Raw genomic sequence first — 20,127 nt, forward strand, 5'->3', positions numbered from 1 at the left:
TCAGAATAAAGTCAGTTTATAAACAGTCTTCATTTTGCTCGATGTTCAGTTTGTTGTTAAGCGCCCCCAAAATATGGCACAGTTCGCTAGCTTAATTTTCAGTAACTCCTACGTGTTATCCGATGGGTAGTTGGGACATCTAATAAGAAAGGCCTGTTTCAACAAAATACGTTATCAGTAGTGCCATCAACCCTAGATTACTAAACCTAAAATTTTCGATTGCAGTTGGTACCAATTCGCAGATCCTGCCCACCAGTATAGGGTGTAAAACAGGACTTTTGTACTTATTTTGTACGTGACATACCACTGGAGACATTCTAATTGCCTAATGTATAATATATAAATTATGACGTCCTTTGAATAAAATACGGAGTAATAAAATTTACAATGGCTTGGTAACATTCCTCCCCCCCCCTTTTGTGTTCTATTGTTAAAATCAGGTATTATTAACATATCCCGTTTGGACTATTCATGATATCTTTGTCCCCCCAGAGGCTCTTTTTTTTAGCAATAATTTAACAGAATCAAAAAAATGTGTATGTGTGAAATCTTAAGGGACGTAACTGCTAAGGTCATCAGTCCCTAAGCTTACACACTACTTAACCTAAATTATCCTAAGGACAAACACACACACCCATGCCCGAGGGAGGATTCGAACCTCCGCCGGGACCAGCCGCAAACAGAATCATGGGCACCGCTGCTTACTCTCCGGTTACTGAATTACGACTGCTGTCACGTGCTCCTAGGATCGTAAAAGGATGGTATGACCGATGTGGGACATATTCAAGTGTAATAAAGATATTTGGGAAATTTTGAACGGGGATTGTTGAGAGAAAGGCGACGTAGTTCTCGTGTAGCACTGTGTGTAAATTTAGAGAACCTGTTTCCAATTCAGACACTATGCTGCCACCAACAGCGTGTACCTTGCATGAGAGTAATACGAGATCAGGACTTTTCAGACCCATCATAACTCAGTACACGAATAGATCAAAACTAGCTCCTCATCGAGGCCTTGAAGGTACCAGCCGCCACGTCATCTTCTGCCTTGCGGCGTCATGTGGTGCGCCACGGAGGGGAGTTTTCATTGAAGTAACTGCTTACGAAAAAACAGCCACGGTCACAAAATAATTATTTAAAATCACCGGTTCCGGCATATACAGTAGGTCGTCTTCAGACTGATTGCATTTTAAAGATTATAAAAGTGAATGGTAATTAGGGAAGTCAGTCTTGGATAAAAATGAAAGATTAAAGTAAAACACACTGATGTTTTAGCATTTCGCTGGAGCTAGCGACGTGCTGAGCAGCTGTGCGTTGTAAAGACGATAACTGCTACTAGTTTTTTTTCTTTATTGTGTTTAGATTCCTCCCCCCACCCCCACCCCAGCGTACAGGTAAAGTTAAAAAACGTAATGAGGAGATATAACAATAAAAACAGGTGATAAAACGGTGACTGCTTAAAACGAACATGGTGAAAAATTGTGAAGAAAGTATAAAAAAAAAAGATGGGCGATTCTGATTAATACACATAGTAATTAGACATGGACAATTAAAAAACATGGTAACAGTCTGGTTTCTGTTCGCAACACTTAAAAAGGGGACGTACAACACTGAACACTCACAGAAAACACTGCACTATAGAGTACAAATGCATATGGGGGGTGGGGGGGGGGGGGAGGACTGGGACAGATGAGGGGGGAAAACAAGAGAGGAGGAGAGGAAAGCAAAAAAGGGGGGGGAGCAAATGAAGGGAGAGGACACAGAAAAAGAGGGGGTGGGGCAAGGCGGAAGTGGTAAGGAGTGGAGAAGGCAGTGGAGGGGAAAGCAGAAGGACTTGGGGGAGAGAAAGGAATCAAAGACGGGGTAAGTGGGGAAAGGAAACAGGATGGAAACGGGGTGGGGGGGGGGGTAGGGGGGGGTGCTGCTAGCGGCTATACTGCCTCACGTTAAATAGTGCTTCAGAGCCCACCAATTTACTACCTTACGTCAGCTGCAACCAATGGGATCTTATTTTGTGTAAAAATATTTATGACGTGCAAATGAAGCATAAAACTAACAATACAGTTGTCTGTATTATCAAGTGCTGCTTTGAAGTAAGTAGTGCAGGTCTTTAGTAAGATTACTAGACTTTAAATAAACTTTAAATGCAAGTGCACCAATACGAACTGCTGTGCGAACGTTGAACGCCAGCTGGTCGTGGTTATGGTTATTCAAGGGGACGCTGTTTGCATGGAAATGGCGAAGTGTTGACCGTTGCTTGTCAGAGGCCATGCTGTACCACGTTGTTGTCTAGGCGACATTGTATGTTGCTTGTTGGTGTCCAAAGATGTATCTAGATTACACTGTACCCATGGATGCGTTGTCCAGGTGGCCGTTACTTCGTATGAATTGGCGTTTTGCTCGAAATTTTCGACATTTTGCTTGGAGAATACCGCGATTTAAAAGACTGGGAGAATTAGATGACATTTGGAATAATTATAATGTGTGAGTGGATCAATGTAAGATGTGGGTAAAATGTTTTAGATAATTAATTAAAATTTCTAATAAGAGCTGTGTGGCTGTGCCAGTCATAAAATAAATACAGTGGCGTTTTTAAAATTTTTTTCCCTGTAGCTTACAGTACCAATATTCGTAAAAGATTTAGGATATAAAATATAACAAAGTGGCGGAGTCAGTTGGTAAAAACGAAATACGTTAAATCTAATAGGTTCAGTGGTATGTTTTAAAATTGTCATATAAGCTTATTAAAAGAGAAAACGAAGAAGTTATCACAAGTAAGATCACCAACCATGTTAGTTAAAATCCTTTCAAGTAGCTTCTCACTTGGCATCAATAGGCTGAGTGCACTCCGAAACCAGTTCTTCCAAAACAGAAAAATCCTTAACCATACTGGTTACCGAGCCCAGATCCTTCACATAGCAGCCGTCTACGCTGACGACTCAGCTGTGGATGCCGACTGCACGAATGAATTAGGACGAAAAAATTCGGTATGAACTACCCTTAGCCAGTTACTGTACAGTGGCTACTGCAATATACTCATACATGTAAATGTATAAATGAAAGCAGAGTTTTGCATTGACCAGCGCAAGAAATCTTCGTCGTCTATCAAAACGCACCACACACTTGCTCATTGTACTGGTCAACCGGTAACCTCCGTACACGTGTTACAAAGTACCTGATACCAACGGCGACTGGGATTCTTGCGGAACCTGACACAGACTCCCACGCGGATGGGATTCCGCGAAGCGAGCATCGCAGGACCCCCGTCACAGTTCCGTGTAAAGCTGCACTTTCGCCCGTCCCCTCCCTTCACCCTGCCCGAATTTATCAGATCGCAGGAAAGCCCTAGAACCCCAGTTCCCACACGAGCTTTTCTTTTAGTACTAACGCATCTTGTCTAGAAGAATCTCAGTGTATTTGATGGAGAGCGACGATCATAAAAAATTATTTATCTAGTGTCTGGTAACCCAGATTTTTCTGGATAATTATGTTTTCAAATTAGCTCCGGTCAAAAAATCAGTCACCGCCTTAAAAGAGAAAACTGGTCGCTTTGGAGAGCTGTAGCCGGGCTGTGACTGTTACCAGGCAGTCGTGTGGCTCTTCACTGCCGTCATATGTCATGGCAGTGAAGTGCTATGTTTGTCCCAAACATATACTGGGTGAAACTTCCTGGCAGATTAAAACTGTGTGCCCGACCGAGACTCGAACTCGGGACCTTTGCCTTACGCGGGCAAATGCTCTACCAACTGAGCTACCGAAGCACGACTCACGCCCGGTACTCACAGCTTTACTTCTGCCAGTATCTCGTCTCCTACCTTCCAAAGTTTACAGAAGCTCTCCTGCGAACCATGCAGAACTAGCACTCCTGAAAGAAAGGATATAGCGGAGACATGGCTTAGCCACAGCCTGAGGGATGTTTCCAGAATGAGATTTTCACTCTGCAGCGGAGTGTGCGCTGATATGAAACTTCCTGGGAGATTAAAACTGTGTGCCCGACCGAGACTCGAACTCGGGACCTGGGTGGTTATAAATGAAGAGCAGCTACTCACAGAGATGTAGTGTTGGCTGTAATTACCGTATGCCAGCGAAACTTGATAGATATTCTAATGCGTTGATGCGGATCCGATTTACGCTGGAAAAATAATAAGTTCAAGTTTTGGTCACCTGGTGCAAATCTGGCGCTGTGGATGCCAGAAGGAAGTCTAGAGATGTTTTTGTGTGTCAGTCCCTGTGACTGGAGGTCTGGGGGACTATGGCCATTCACTACTGTAACTAAATAGGACACCTACAGCTGTCCTTATGATGTCATTTATTGTATCGCTACCAGTTTTGGCGCTTCAGTGCACCAGCTCCAGGCCTTAGCTTGTGCTGAAGACAGTTGATGGTTGGAGAGACAACATCACAGCTACAGTCTGTGTAAACCAGTTATGTAGGCCACTGATGCATCCTGTATATGGATGGTGTTAAGCGCTTAGGCCTGAAGATGGTGCACTGAAGCGCAGAAACTGGTAGCCATACAATAAATGGCATCATAAGGACGTCTGCAGGTGTTTCATTTAGTTACAGTATAGAAAAGTGCTGAAATTTTTTGTTTTTAAATAATAATAAAAAAATGGTTCAAATGGCTCTGAGCACTATGGGACTTAACTTCTGAGGTCATCAGTCCCCAAGAACTTAGAACTACTTAAACCTAACTAACCTACGGACATCACGCACACCCATGCCCGAGGCAGGATTCGAACCTGCCACCTTAGCGGTCGCGCGGTTCCAGACTGTAGCGCCTAGAACCGCTCGGTCACTCCGGCCGGCTTTAAATAATCCTTTTAAGAGAACGAGTAATTTTTATTGGCGATATTGGAATTGATTTGAAATATTGTTTTGTTATAGGAAATGGGAAAACCGATCAGTGTTTTTGTTTAATAACAATGCCGACAGAAATGGGCCACAAACACATAGCATGAGAATTGCTACAGCATTGGTGAGACATTAATGTCCCTGTTCCCTTGTGTCTGGCCTAAGGTATCCGTGTACATGCAGTGTGCAAGACTTGCCCACACCTGGTCTAGGCGGTAATTTCTCGCTGACGTCGCCGACCACCCGTTGTATTGCAGAATGGCACCAAACCCAGCCTGGCAATATTTTTACGAAATGACATAGCCGTGAAGTACAACGGTTCATTTGCTTACTAGATTAAAGATTTGTCTGCCATTTCTACGAAATAATAAATAAAGAAGGAAGTTATGATAACATTAAAAAAATGTAAAGCTTAACAATAAATGGCTCTGAGCAATATGGGACTTAACATCTGTGGTCATCAGTCCCCTAGAGCTTAGAACTATTTAAACCTAACTAACCTAAGGACATCACACACATCCATGCCCGAGGCAGGATTCGAACCTGCGACCGTAGCATCCGCGCGGTTCCGGACTGCGCGCCTAGAACCGATAGACCAGCATAACAATAGTTCATTCATAATATCCCATAAAAATATATGATCAGAAGTATCCGGACCCCCAAAAACTTACGTTTTTCATGTTTGGTGGATTGTTCTGAAACCTACTGCCAGATAGTCCATATCAGCGACCTCAATAGTCATCAGACATCGTGAGAGAGCAGAATACGGCTCTCCGCGGAACTCACGGACTTCTAATGTGGTCAGGTGATTGGATGTCACATGTGTCATACATCTGTACGCGGGATTTCCACACTCCTCAAAGTCCCTAGGTCCACTGTTTCCGATGTGATAGTGACGTGGAAACGTGAAAGGACACGTACAGCACAAAACCGTTCAGGCCTACCTCGTCTGTTGACTGACAGAGACCGCCGACACTTGAAGACGGTCGTAATGTGTAATAGGCAGACATCTATCCAGACCATCGCACAGCAATTACAAACTCCATCAGGATCCATTGCAAGTACTATGACAGTTAGGCAGGAGGTGAGAAATCTGGGATCTCATGTTCGAGCGGTTGCTCATAAGCCACACATCACGCCGGTAAATGTCAAACGACTGCTCGCTTGGTGTAGGGGTCGTAAGCATTGGACGATTGAACAATGGCAAAACGTTGTGTGGAGTGACGAATCACGGCACATAATGTGCCGGTCCGATGGCAGAGTGTGGGTATGGCGAATGCCCGGTGAGTATCATCTGCCAGCGTGTGTAGTGCCAACAGTAAAATTCGGAGGCGGAGGTGTTATTGCCTGGTCGTGTTTGTCATGGAGGGCGTTTGCACCCTGAGCTCCCAGTTGGTGCACATCGACAGCGCAGAAAGATACGTATATAGCTTCTTTTTTGTGTTTACTTCGTAGATTCTTACTTACATTGCGTGTGAGTTTCGTATAGGAGGTGTAATTTCGAGTTTTAGTTACTGTAATCGCAAATTCAGTCAGATTGTAGCGCAGAGGTTAGGCATTTGTACAGGTTAGTTCATACACCCTTTGCGTGTTTCCCTTGCGTTATCTAGGCACAGACTCGTGTTTCAGTAACTGTTGTTCAACATCGATTATAATGGACAGGGACTGTGATTGCTGTGTTCGGATGAGGGCTGAGTTGGCATCCCTTCGTTCACAGCTGCAAGCAGCGCTGACTTCGGTCGCGCAGCTTGAGGCTGTTGCCAATGGGCACCACTGTGGGGAACCGGACTTGGGTATCACGGGGATTTCAACCTCGTCCCGTCTGTCCCCAGATCGCAGTGGGGCTGAGCCCTCGCCTGTGGTTGATTGGGAGGTCGTTCCAAGGCGTGGCAGGCAGCGAAAGACGTCCTCGGAGGCTGATCAGAAAGCTTCCCCGGTGCGTCTGACAAACAGGTTTCAGGTACTGTCTCTGGCTGAGCCAGATGCAGCTGCCTGCCCTGTTTCAGAGGATGATTCTCAGTCTTCAAGGTCCGGGCAATCGCAGAGGGTGGGCTTATTGGTAGTTGGGAACTCCAATGTTAGACGCATAATGGGGCCGCTTAGGGATATGGCGGCTAAGGAGGGGAAGAAATCCTGTGTGCATTCCGTGTGCATTCTGGGTGGAGTCATTCCTGATGTGGAAAGGGTCCTTCCGGATGCCATGAAGAGCACAGGGTGCAGCCAGCTGCAGGTGGTGGCACATGTCGGCACTAATGACGTGTGTCGCTCTGGATCTGATGAAATTCTCTCTGGATTCCAGCGGCTATCTGATTTGGTGAAGGCTACCGGTCTTGCTTACGAGATGAAGGCAGAGCTCACCATCTGCAGCATCGTTGACAGAACCGACTGCGGACCTTTTGTGGAGGGTCTGAATCAGAGGCTCAGGCGGTTTTGCGACCGTGTTGGCTGTAGATTCCTTGACTTGCGCCATAGGGTGGTGGTGTTTCGGGTTCCGCTGAATAGGTCAGGAGTTCACTACACTCAGCTGGCGGCTACACGGGTAGCGGAGGCTGTGTGGCGTGGACTGGGAGGTTTTTTAAGTTAGAAGGCCTCGTGAAAGTACGGGGTGGGCTGCTACCTCAAAGGGTTCATGGCAAATACAGGACATGCTTGGATAAGGGAACAGTCGGAATTGTAGTTGTAAATTGTTATAGTTGTGCTGGGAAAGCTCCTGAGCTTCAAGCGCTAATAGAAAGCACAGAAGCTGAAATCGTTATAGGTACAGAAAACTGGCTAAAGCCTGAAATAAGTTCTGCAGAAATTTTTACGAAGTCTCAGACGGTGTTCAGGAAAGATAGATTAGGCAGAATTGGTGGTGGAGTGTTTGTGTCTGTCAGTAGTGGTTTATCTTGTAGTGAAGTCGAAGTAGATACTCCGTGCGAATTGGCATGGGTGGAGGTTATACTTAACAGCCGAACTAAGTTAATAATTGGCTCCTTCTACCGACCCCCAGACTCCGATGATATAGTTGCTGAACAGTTCTGAGAAAATTTGAGTCTCGTAACAAATAAATACCCCACTCATACGGTTATAGTTGGTGGGGACTTCAATCTTCCCTCGATATGTTGGCAAAAATACTTGTTCAAAACCGGTGGTAGGCAGAAAACAGCTTCCGAGATTGTCCTAAATCCTTTCTCCGAAAATTATTTCGAGCAGTTAGTCCACGAACCCACGCGAATTGTAATTCGTTGCGAAAACACACTTGACCTCTTAGCCACAAACAATCCAGAGCTAATAGAGAGCATCATGATTGATACAGGGATTAGTGATCACAAGGTCGTTGTAGATAAGCTCAATAGCGTTTCTTCCGAATCCACCAGAAACAAACGCAAAATAATTTTATTTAAAAAAGCGGATAAGTGTCACTAGAAGCCTTCATAAGAGACAATCTACATTCTTTCCGAACTGACTATGCAAATGTAGACGAGATGTGGCTCAAATTCAAAGATATAGTAGCAACAGCAATTGAGAGATTCATACCTCATAAACTGGTAAGAGATGGAACTGATTCCCCATGGTACACAAAACAGGTCCGAACGCTGTTGCAGAGGCAACGGAGAAAGCATGCGAAGTTCAGAAGAACGCGAAATCCCGAAGATTGGCTAAAATTTACAGACGCGCGAAATTTGGCACGGACTTCAATGCGAGATGCCTTTAATAGGTTCCACAACGAAACATTGTCTCGAAATTTGGTAGAAAATCCGAAGAAATTCTGGTCGTATGTAAAGTACACAAGCGGCAAGACGCAGTCAATACATTCGCTGCGCAGTGCCGATGGTACTGTTACCGACGACTGTGCCGCTAAAGCGGAGTTATTAAACGCAGTTTTCCGAAATTCCTTCACCAGGGAAGACGAATGGAATATTCCAGAATTTGAAACACGAACAGCTGCTACCATGAGTTTCTTAGAAGTAGATACTTTAGGGGTTGCTAAGCGACTCAAATCGCTTGATACGGTCAAGTCTTCAGGTCCAGATTGTATACCGATTTGGTTCCTTTCAGATTACGCTGATACAATAGCTCCCTACTTAGCAATCATATACAACCGCTCGCTCACCCATAGAACTGTACCTACAGATTGGAAAATTGCGCAGGTCGCACCATTGTTGAAGAAGGGTAGTAGGAGTAATCCATCGAACTACAGACCTGTATCATTGACGTCGGTTTGCAGTAGGGTTTTGGAGCATATACTGTATTCAAGCATTATGAATCACCTCGAAGGGAACGATCTATTGATACGTAATCAGCATGGTTTCAGAAAACATCCTGCCAGGAAGGTCGTAGTTGGTAGTAATAGACGGCAAATCATCGAGTAAAACTGAAGTGATATCAGGTGTTCCCCAGGGAAGCATCCTGGTACCTCTGCTCTTCCTGATCTATATAAATGACCTGGGTGACGATCTGAGCAGTTCTCTTAGGTTGTTCGCAGACGATGCTGTAATTTACCGTCTAGTAAGGTCATCTGAAGACCAGTATCAGTTGCAAAGCGATTTAGAAAAGATTGCTGTATGGTGTGGCAGGTGGCAGTTGACGCTAAATAACGAAAAGTGTGAGGTGATCCACATGAGTTCCAAAAGAAATCCGTTGGAATTCGATTACTCGATAAATAGTACAATTCTCAAGGCTTTCAGTTCAACTAAGTACCTGGTTGTTAAAATTACGAACAACTTCAGTTGGAAAGACCACATAGATAATATTGTGGGAAGGCGAGCCAACGGTTGCGTTTCATTGGCAGGACACTTAGAAGATGCAACAAGTCCACTAAAGAGACAGCTTACACTACACTCGTTCGTCCTCTGTTAGAATATTGCTGCGCGGTGTGGGATCCTTACCAGGTGGGATTGATGGAGGACATCGAAAGGGTGCAAAGAAGGGCAGCTCGTTTTGTATTATCATGTAATGGGGGAGAGAGTGTGGCAGATATGATATGCGAGTTCGGATGGAAGTCATTAAAGCAAAGACGTTTTTTGTCGCGGCGAGACCTATTTACGAAATTTCAGTCACCAACTTTCTCTTCCGAATGCGAAAATATTTTGTTGAGCCCAACCTACATAGGTAGGAATGATCGTCAAAATAAAATAAGAGAAATCAGAGCTCGAACAGAAAGGTTTAGGTGTTCGTTTTTCCCGCGCGCTGTTCGGGAGTTGAATGGTAGGGAGATAGTATAATTGTGGTTCGATGAACACTCTGCCAAGCACTTAAATGTGAATTGCAGAGTAATCATGTAGATGTAGATGTAGATCACAGCACAGGCCTTCATTGACGTTTTAAGCACCTTCTTGCTTCCCACTGTTGAAGAGCAATTCGGGGATGGCGACTGCATCTTTCAACACTACCGAGCGCTTGTTCATAATGCATGGTCTGTGGCGGAGTGGTCACACGACAGTAACATTTCTGTAATGGACTGGCCTGCGCAGGGTCCTCACCTGAATCCTATAGAACACCTTTCGGATGTTTTGGAGCGCCGACTTCGTGCCAGGCCTCAGCGATGACATCAACACCTCTCCTCAGTGCAGCACTCCGTGAAAAATGGGCTGCCATTCCCCAAGAAACCTTCCAGCACCTGAGTTACCTTACGCCTGCGAGAGTGGAAGATGTTATCAAGGCTAAGGGTGGGCCAACACTATATCGAATGCCAACATTACCGATGGAGTGCGCCACGAAGGTGTAAGTCATTTTCAGCCAGGTGTCCGGAAACTTTTGATCACATAGTGTACATAATATAAATTCATCTACTCGTTGCCCTTGAAAACGGACAAATTAACACGAAAAACAGAGTTCTTCAACCTCAGTTTTCATCGATTAGCACTTACTATTCGTAATGTCCAAATAGTGGTAAGATTTCCGATTAAAACATTTAGAGCAGTATTTCAAACACGTGGAATCAATAGAACAAAGCAGGTGGGTTTTTTTTGTAATATTTTCGAGAACAGAAGCGAAATATGGACGGACTAAATTTTTCATTTGTTGTCTATTTAATAATAATATTTAGATTATATGTACCTTGAAATTAAGAGAGCCAAATTTTCCAACCTTTGTGCGATTTCCACGTTAGAGGAAAAAATATAAATAAAAACCCGAAGTGGTTATTTTGAGCGATTTTAACACTCAGGTTAAACTGGTGTGAAAAAAACGATATAACCGAAAACCGCCATCCTACCTTGTGCCTCAGAGTATTACACTTCGTAACAGTCTTTAAAAATATTGATGATAAGTACAGGGCTATTACAAATGATTGAAGCGATTTCATAAATTCACTGTAGCTCCATTCATTGACATATGGTCACGACACACTACAGTTACGTAGAAAAACTCATAAAGTTTTGTTCGGCTGAAGACGCACTTCAGGTTTCTGCCGCCAGAGCGCTCGAGAGCGCAGTGAGACAAAATGACGACAGGAGCCGAGAAAGCGTATGTCGTGCTTGAAATGCACTCACATCAGTCAGTCATAACACTGCAACGACACTTCAGGACGAAGTTCAACAAAGATCCACCAACTGATGACTCCATTCGGCGATGGTATGCGCAGTTTAAAGCTTCTGGATGCCTATGTAAGGGGAAATCAACGGGTCGGCCTGCAGTGAGCGAAGAAACGGTTGAACGCGTGCGGGCAAGTTTCGCGCGTAGCCCGCGGAAGTCGACGAATAAAGCAAGCAGGGAGCTAAACGTACCACAGCCGACGGTTTGGAAAAATCTTACGGAAAAGGCTAAAGCAGAAGCCTTACCGTTTACAATTGCTACAAGCCGTGACACCTGATGAAAAAGTCAAACGCTTTGAATTTACGGCGCGGTTGCAACAGCTCGTGGAAGAGGATGCGTTCAGTGCGAAACTTGTTTTCAGTGATGAAGTAACATTTTTTCTTAATGGTGAAGTGAACAGACACAATGTGCGAATCTGGGCGGTAGAGAATCCTCACGCATTCGTGCAGCAAATTCGCAATTCACCAACAGTTAACGTGTTTTGTGCAATCTCATGGTTTAAAGTTTACGGCCCCAATTTTCTTCTGCGAAAAAAACGTTACAGGACACGTGTATCTGGACATGCTGGGAAATTGGCCCATTCCACAACTGGAGACCGACAGCGCCGACTTCATCTATCAACAGGATGGTGCTCCACCGCACTTCCATCACAATGTTCGGCATTTCTTAAACAGGAGATTGGATAACCGATGGATCGGTCGTGGTGGAGATCATGATCAGCAATTCATGTCATGGCCTCCACGCTCTCCCGACTTAACCCCATGCGATTTCTTTCTGTGGGGTTATGTGAAAGATTCAGTGTTTAAACCTCCTCTACCAAGAAACGTGCCAGAACTGCGAGCTCGCATCAACGATGCTTTCGAACTCTTTGATGGGGACATGCTGCGCCGAGTGTGGGAGGAACTTGATTATCGGCTTGATGTCTGCCGAATCACTAAAGGGGCACATATCGAACATTTGTGAATGCCTAAAAAAACTTTTTGAGTTTTTGTATGTGTGTGCAAAGCATTGTGAAAATATCTCAGATAATAAAGTTATTGTAGAGCTGTGAAATCGCTTCAATCATTTGTAATAACCCTGTACAATTGCTCTGACCTGGCGCTGTTGCGAACAGATAAGTCCAGAACGGATACAATAAAAAGACTGCCTCTCTCACAAAATTTTAATCTATGTTTTTAAAAAACGTTTGCAGGTGAATTGTGTAATGCCTTATGTTCTAAGGCGATTGTTGCGCACCAACACTGTAACTGCATTATCCTTTTGATTGTGCTGATCGTTGCGGCGATTCGCTGCTGAGACGTGGAGCTGCTCCACTGCACATCTAGCTGTTCCCTCACGGGTAATATTGCCGCTCCTCCTTCTCTTGGAGTTATTGCAGAATACCGTGGCAGGTAGATGCGCAGTCGCAGAGGGAGTGTGGAGAGAACGGTAGTGGTGGGGGTAACGGGCAGGGTCAGAAGGGGAAATACCGAGCGCTGGTAGTGCTGTTTTAAGCTGAAACCTGAACTCACGTTTCTTCTAAATACTAAGTGGAGGTCTCCCACGCCCACACTTGCATGCTGACCCTTCAAAAAGATCTGTCGTCTCTGCTTTGTCTAATACCTAAAAGGAATTCCGCTGAAAATGAAGCGATTTATTTTCACCTGGCTTTTTAACCACCTGTAACTTTCAGAGAAGCGTCAAGAATGGAGAATTTCGAGTAAAACCTACACATTTCTACATTCCGACACAACTGTCATAAGGAGTGTTACCATAATACAAATTAAATGTTTATTTCACACTATAATAGCGAAGACATAGTCCCAGTACATAAAACTTTTTTTTAAGGGGTTACATTACCGGTTTTTACGAACTACATCGTCCTTTCCAAATGTCAAACATCAGATGGTGAGTATATAACGGAAATTATGATGTACGGTCATAATTCCCATTATATTCACTACTGGCCATTGAAATTGCTACACCACGAAGATGACGTACTACAGACGTGAAATTTAACCGACAGGAAGAAGATTCTGTGATATGCAAATTATTAGCTTTTCAGAGCATTCACACAAGGTTGGAGCCGGTGGCGACACCTACAATGTGCTGACATGAGGAAACTTTCCAACCGATTTCTCACACACAAACAGTAGTTGTCCGGCGTTGTCTGGTGAAACGTTGTTGTGATGCCTCGTGTAAGGAGGAGAAATGCATACCATCACGTTTCCGACTTTGATAAAGGTCGGATTGTAGTCTATCGCGATTGCGGTTTATCGTATCGCGACATGGCTGCTCGTGTCCGGCGAGATCCAATGACTGTTAGCAGAATATGGAATCGGTGGGTTCAGGCGGGTAATACAAAACGCCGTGCTGGATCCCAAGGGCCTCGAATCACTAGCAGTCGAGATGACAGACATCGTATCCGCACGGTTGTAACGAACAGTTCGACGACGTTTGCAGCAGCGTGGACTATCAGCTCGGAGACCATGGCTGCGGCTACCCATGACTCTGCATCACAGACAGGAGCGCATGCGATGGTGTACTCAACGACGAACCTGGGTCCTCGAATGACAAAACGTCATTTTTGCGGATGAGTCCAGGTTCTATTTACAGCATCATGATGGTCGCGTCCGTGTTTGGCGACATCGCAGTGAACGCACATTGGAAGCGTGTATTCGTCATCGCCATACTGGCGTATCACCCAGCGTGATGGTATGGGATGCCATTGGTTACACGTCCCGGTCACCTCTTGTTCTCATTGACAGTACTTTGAACAGTGGACGTAACATTTCAGATGTGTTACGAACCGTGGCTCTACCCTTCATTCGATTTCAGCAGGATAATGCACGACCGCATGTTGCAGGTCCCGTATGGGCCTTTCTGGATACAGAAAATGTTCGACTGCTGCCCTGGCCACCACATTCTCCAGATCTCTTACCAATTGAAAACGGTTGGTCAATGGTGGCCCAGCAACTGGCTCGTCACAATATGCCAGTCGCTACTCTTGATGAAGTGTGGTATCGTGTTGAAGCTGCATGGGCAGCTGTACCTGTACACGCCATCCAAGCTGTGTTTGACTCAATGCCCAGGCGTATCAAGGCCGTTATCACGGCTAGAGGTGCTTGTTCTGGGTACTGATTTCTCATGATCTATGCACCCAAATTGCGTGAAAATTTAATAACATGTCAGTTCTAGTATAATATATTTGTCCAATGAATACCCGTTTATCATCTGCATTTCTTCTTGGTGTAGCAATTTTAATGGCCAGTTGTGTATTGTCCAAATGATGTTTTACATTTGAAAATGACAACGTCGTTCGTTGAAACCGATAATGCAGCCCCTTTTCCTTTAAGAAAAACTTTATGTACTCTGGCTATGGCTTCACTATTGTAGTGTCAAATAAACATTTAGACTGCACGTCTCTCTTGCTATAACACTGCGGAGTTTGGACAGTGTCATCTCATTAACACAATGTTCAGGCACAGTTGCGAGAGTATTCTGAAACAGTAGTTTATTAAGTTCATTAAGTGAATAACTGAGGAACAGTAAGGTCAGTAGCATATGAAAAAGCTCATCCTAGGTAAAATTAAAGTCTTCGCTTATGTTGTTCCAAGACCCATTGCGTTTCTCGTTTTACCAGATATCGATGGTCCTTAAAAATTACATTATTTCATCGAAAAAGTTAGTAGTTGGTGGAGTAACGCGGTAGATAATTAAGTTTTGCTTAATAACCATATGGTGAAATATCTCCTCTTTGCGAGCTACCATTGATTTTCATCAGTCATAACGATCATTTCAGATCAGCAGTGGTGTTGGGGTTATTGCTCTCACCTCTTTAATATAGCCCCACAAAAAGGAGTCGCATGTGTTCAGATCCGGAGAACATGGCGGCCAAACGAGGCTCATGCCAGTGGCCTCTGGGTACCCCAGAGTCAGAAGTCTGTCCCCAAAGTGCTCCTCCACACCATCAAACACTCGCCTGCTTCGATGTGGTCGAGCTCCGTCTTGCATGAAACACGTGTTGTCGAAATCAGCGTCACTTGGGTTAACGGGGATGAAATCATTTTTCAAAACCTTCACGCGCCGTTCGGTAGTCACAGTGGCATCAAGGATTATCGAACAGATTATTCCGTGACTGGACATTGCATACCACACAGTCACCCTTTGGGGATGAAGAGACTTCTCGATCGCGAAATGGGGATTCTCAGTCCCCCAAATGCGCACCGATTTTGCTTACTGACAAGCCCATCCGAATGAAAGTGGGCTTTGTTGCTAAACCAAACCAAACATACCATACTAATTCCCGTCATGAACCGCGGCCAACCGTGCATTTTGAACGTCCTAACCTAAGCCGTTCAGAAGTTACGACGATTTTACTTCATATGGTTCAACAATTGGGTTGGGTTGTTTGGGGGAAGAGACCAAACAACGAGGTCATCGGTCTCTTTGGATTAGGGAAGGACGGGGAAGGAAGTCGGCCGTGCCCTTTCAAAGGAACCATCCCGGCATTTGCCTGGAGCGATTTAGGGAAATCACGGAAAACCTAAATGAGGATGGCCGGACGCGGGGTTGAACCGTCGTCCTCCCGAATGCGAGTCCAGTGTGCTAACCACTGCGCAACCTCGATCGGGGTTCAATAATTGTCGCCCTGTATTATGTAATATGCACCAAAAGCAAAATCATAGCGACAACCGTTTTCATTGCAAACTTTTTCGAAATTTGCGCAATGTCTTACTTCGACGTAAATATCATAATAATTATAAGCATTAACGAAATGATGGGCACATCATCATGAACCTGACATATAATGCAAGAATGAAATATTTTTTCCGAATAGTTTCTGCAAAATCGTTTGATGATAGACTGCAGGGGGTGCTTCTCGATTCTATTATCGCCGACCGGCCGAAAGGTGGCAAACACTGACGACCTCCCGAAAAAACGAATCAACTCGCGCAGCGCTTTGCACGAAAATTGGTCAGAGTGCATCAGCGATCGTATCCTGCGCGATCTCTTGTACTTCAGCGATACCTGGGCGCTTTGGCGTGGACATTTTGAAACGTAATGACTTTAGCGTCTGTAATTATATAACAATTCGAAACTTTTCACTATAACAATGTTTTTGTGAAACAAACTATTTTGTATTTGTTGATATTCTGAGAAAGGGTTTTGTTGGTGGATCCATTGTATAAGCGTCCGCAGCTCGTAGCCTTGCGGCAACGGCAGCGTTCGATTCCCGGCGCGGTCGGGAATTTTCCCCGCCTCGAGATGACTGGGTGTTGTTGTGTCGTCCTCATCATCATCATTCATCCTCATTTCGCTCGGAGGAAGGCAATGGAAAACCAACTCCGCTAGGACCTTGCTTAGTATGGCGGTGATGGTTTCCCGCATCGTCCCCTACTCTCCTCGGAGTATGGGACCTCATCATCACCATCAATCCATATGCACTTTTCTCGAACAAATTTATTAGAAATTAGTTTTTATATGGTACCGTTGAAAGAGAGGGTTTATACAAGGGCGATGTGCTTGAGGACAATATTATGGAAATGGAAGAGGATGTAGATGAAGACGAAATGGGAGATAAGATACTGCGTGAAGAGTTTGACAGAGCACTGAAAGACTGAGTCGAAACAAGGCCCCGGGAGCAGACAACATTCCATTAGAACTACTGATGGCCTTGGGAGAGCCAGTCATGACAAAACTCTACCATCTGGTGAGCAAGATGTATGAAACAGGCGAAATACCCTCAGATTTCGAGAAGAATATAATAATCCCAATCTCAAAGAAAGCAGGTGTTGACAGATGTGAAAATTACCGGACTATCAGTTTAATAAGTCACAGCTGCAAAATAATAACGCGAATTCTTTACAGACGAATGGAAAAACTAGTAGAAGCCGACCTCGGGGAAGATCGGTTCGGATTCCGCAGAAATGTTGGAACACGTGAAGCAATACTAACCTTACGACTTATCTCAGAATAAAGATTAAGAAAAGGAAAACCTACGTTTCTAGCATTTGTAGACTTAGAGAAAGCTTTTGACAGTGTTAACTGGAATACTCTCTTTCAAATTCTGAAGGTGGCAGGGGTAAAATACAGGGAGCGAAAGGCTATTTACAATTTGTACTGAAACCAGATGGCAGTTATAAGAGTCGAGGGGCATGAAAGGGAAGCAGTATTTGGGAAAGGAGTGAGACATGGTTGTAGCCGATCCCCGATGTTATTAAATCTGTATATTGAGCAAGCAGTAAAGGAAACAAAAGAAAAATTCGGAGTAGGTATTAAAATTCATGGAGAAGAAGTAAAAACTTTGAGGTTCGCCGATGACATTGTAATTATGTCAGAGACAGCAAAGGACTTGGAAGAGCAGTTGAACGGAATGGACAGTGTCTTGAAAGGAGGATATAAGATGAACATCAACAAAAGCAAAACGAGGATGATGGAATGTAGTCAAATTAAATCGGGTGATGCTGAAGGAATCAGATTAGGAAATGAGACACTTAAAGTAGTAAAGGAGTTTTGCTATTTGGGGAGCAAAATAACTGATGATGGTCGAAGTAGAGAGGATATAAAATGTAGACTGGCAATGGCATGGAAAGAAGAGAAATTTGTTAACGTCGAGTATAGATTTAAGTGCCAGGAAGTCGTTTCTGAAAGTATTTGTATGGAGTGTAGCAATGTATGGAAGTGAAGCATGGACGATAACTAGTTTGGACAAGAAGAGAATAGAAGCTTTCGAAATGTGGTGCTACAGAAGAATGCTGAAGATAAGGTGGGTAGATCACGTAACTAATGAGGAGGTATTGAATAGAATTGGGGAGAAGAGGAGTTTGTGGCACAACTTGACAAGAAGAATGGATCGGTTGGTAGGACATGTTTTGAGGCATCAAGGGATCACAAATTTAGCATTGGAGGGCAGCGTGGAGGGTAAAAATCGTAGAGGGAGACCAAGAGATAAATACACTAAACAGATTCAGAAGGATGTAGGTTGCAGTAGGTACTGGGAGATGAAGAAGCTTGCACAGGATAGAGCAGCATGGAGAGCTGCATCAAACCAGTCTCAGGACTGAAGACCACAACAACAACAACAACAACCGTTGAAGGCATGGCACTGCACGAAGTGCAACATCGCACACTTCACAACACACACCGAGTCGAAGCGAACTGAATGTCCAACTCATCTGCTACGTTTACCGGCCTCCCAGTTTTTTTAAAACTATGATAATGACAATATTGTCGCAGTAGAAGCTGAGTATCGTCTTATTGTAGTGGATATGATACTAAACTATTGCATGGAGATTCGTGGGCTCAAAACTCACCTCGGCTGCAGAATTTTAATTTCTATATTCGGTTCGAGTACATTCTAGAAGTATCCACAAATGTCAAGAATCACTGTACTGGAATGTTCTGTAGCTGTATATATACCGTATGTGTTCTGGCCGGAGCCAGCCGGGGTGGCCGAGCGGTTCTAGGCGCTACAGTCTGGAACCGCGAGACCGCTATGGTCGCAGGTTCGAATCCTGCCTCGGGCATGGGTGTGTGTGATGTCCTTACGTTAGTTAGGTTTAAGTAGTTCTACGTTCTAGGGGACTGATGACCTCAGACGTTAAGTCCCATAGTGCTCAGAGCCATTTGAACCATTTTTTTCTGGCCGGAGGCAGTTCGCTCCGTGCTCTTGCGTATGCAAGTGCCGAATAAACTGTCGTTAAGTGATGTTAGTGTTCGTCATTCATCTAATTACACCTTGTTTTACGTGACATTATTCTGGCGGAGACGCCGGGTATTGGAACTTGTGATAGCGCACGTTATTGACGACACAGTGGCTCCCATCAGGCCATGACAGAGCCGCCGTTCACGTGGCGAGAAACCCGAGTTCGAGCCATATTCAACAGATCGCAATCTATCTGAGACAGAAGAAGAAGAGGACGTGTGCCACCACGTGAGACATCCTTCCGGGTTCTCTGGTGACGATGGCCAAGATCCAAACAAGTGGCTGAAGGTATATGAGCGTATAGCCAAATTCAACAAATGGGATGACACCGCGTGTTTGGCTAACGTATTTTTCTACGTGGAGGCCACTACCTAACAATGGTATGAGAACAGCGAGGAGAAGTTCACAGCCTGGGAAGTGTTACAGGCGGAAGTGCGCAAGTATTTCGGCGACACACAGCGACAGAAGTGCAAGGGTGAAGATAAATTAAAGTGCAGGGCACAGTGTTCAGGAGAGACGACTGCATCCTACATTCAAGACGTTTGGAGCTGTGTAAAATAGTGGATCCTACAATGAAGGAGGAAGATAAGGTTGCACGTCTCATGAAGGGTGTTGCTGAGGACATGTATCAAGCCCTACTCCTAAAGGAGGTTTCGACAGCAGACGACTTCATAAAATGGTGCCAATATATCGAGACAATGTGTAGGGAAGCAGCCTACTCACGCCGTAATAAATGCACATCAGTCTTTCCATTATGTGCCAGCCAGTCCGCTGTAACTAGCTCTGACGTCATAAATGTTGCGCAATACTTTAAAAATCATGTAAATAACCTAAAATGTTTCTAGCATGTCAGGAGTAATACTAAATTAATATGTGTTGAACATCAGTTCAATAACTTTAACCCTTTTCGAAATTTGGACGTTTTTCTGTAAAAATCATTGGCGCAACAGAAAAGAGCTAGAGATTTAAAAATTTATACTTAGATTCCTTTTCAATAATAATTTAATAGAAACATACTTTGGATCTCACAAATTAAGATTTTAGTTGAAATTCATAATTTTCTGGTTTTT

The 20,127-nt window shown here is 44.4% G+C and overlaps 1 non-coding gene across 1 annotated transcript; it reads right to left on the minus strand.

Annotated features, from left to right (window-relative positions):
* Positions 1 to 3,684: 3,684 nt before the first annotated feature.
* Trnat-cgu (transfer RNA threonine (anticodon CGU)) lies at positions 3,685 to 3,759 on the minus strand. Its single transcript has one exon. It is a non-coding gene; the product is annotated as a tRNA-Thr (tRNA).
* Positions 3,760 to 20,127: the final 16,368 nt, after the last annotated feature.

The sequence above is a fragment of the Schistocerca serialis genome, chromosome 1 (assembly GCF_023864345.2).
Source record: "Schistocerca serialis cubense isolate TAMUIC-IGC-003099 chromosome 1, iqSchSeri2.2, whole genome shotgun sequence".
NCBI lineage: Eukaryota > Metazoa > Arthropoda > Insecta > Orthoptera > Acrididae > Schistocerca > Schistocerca serialis.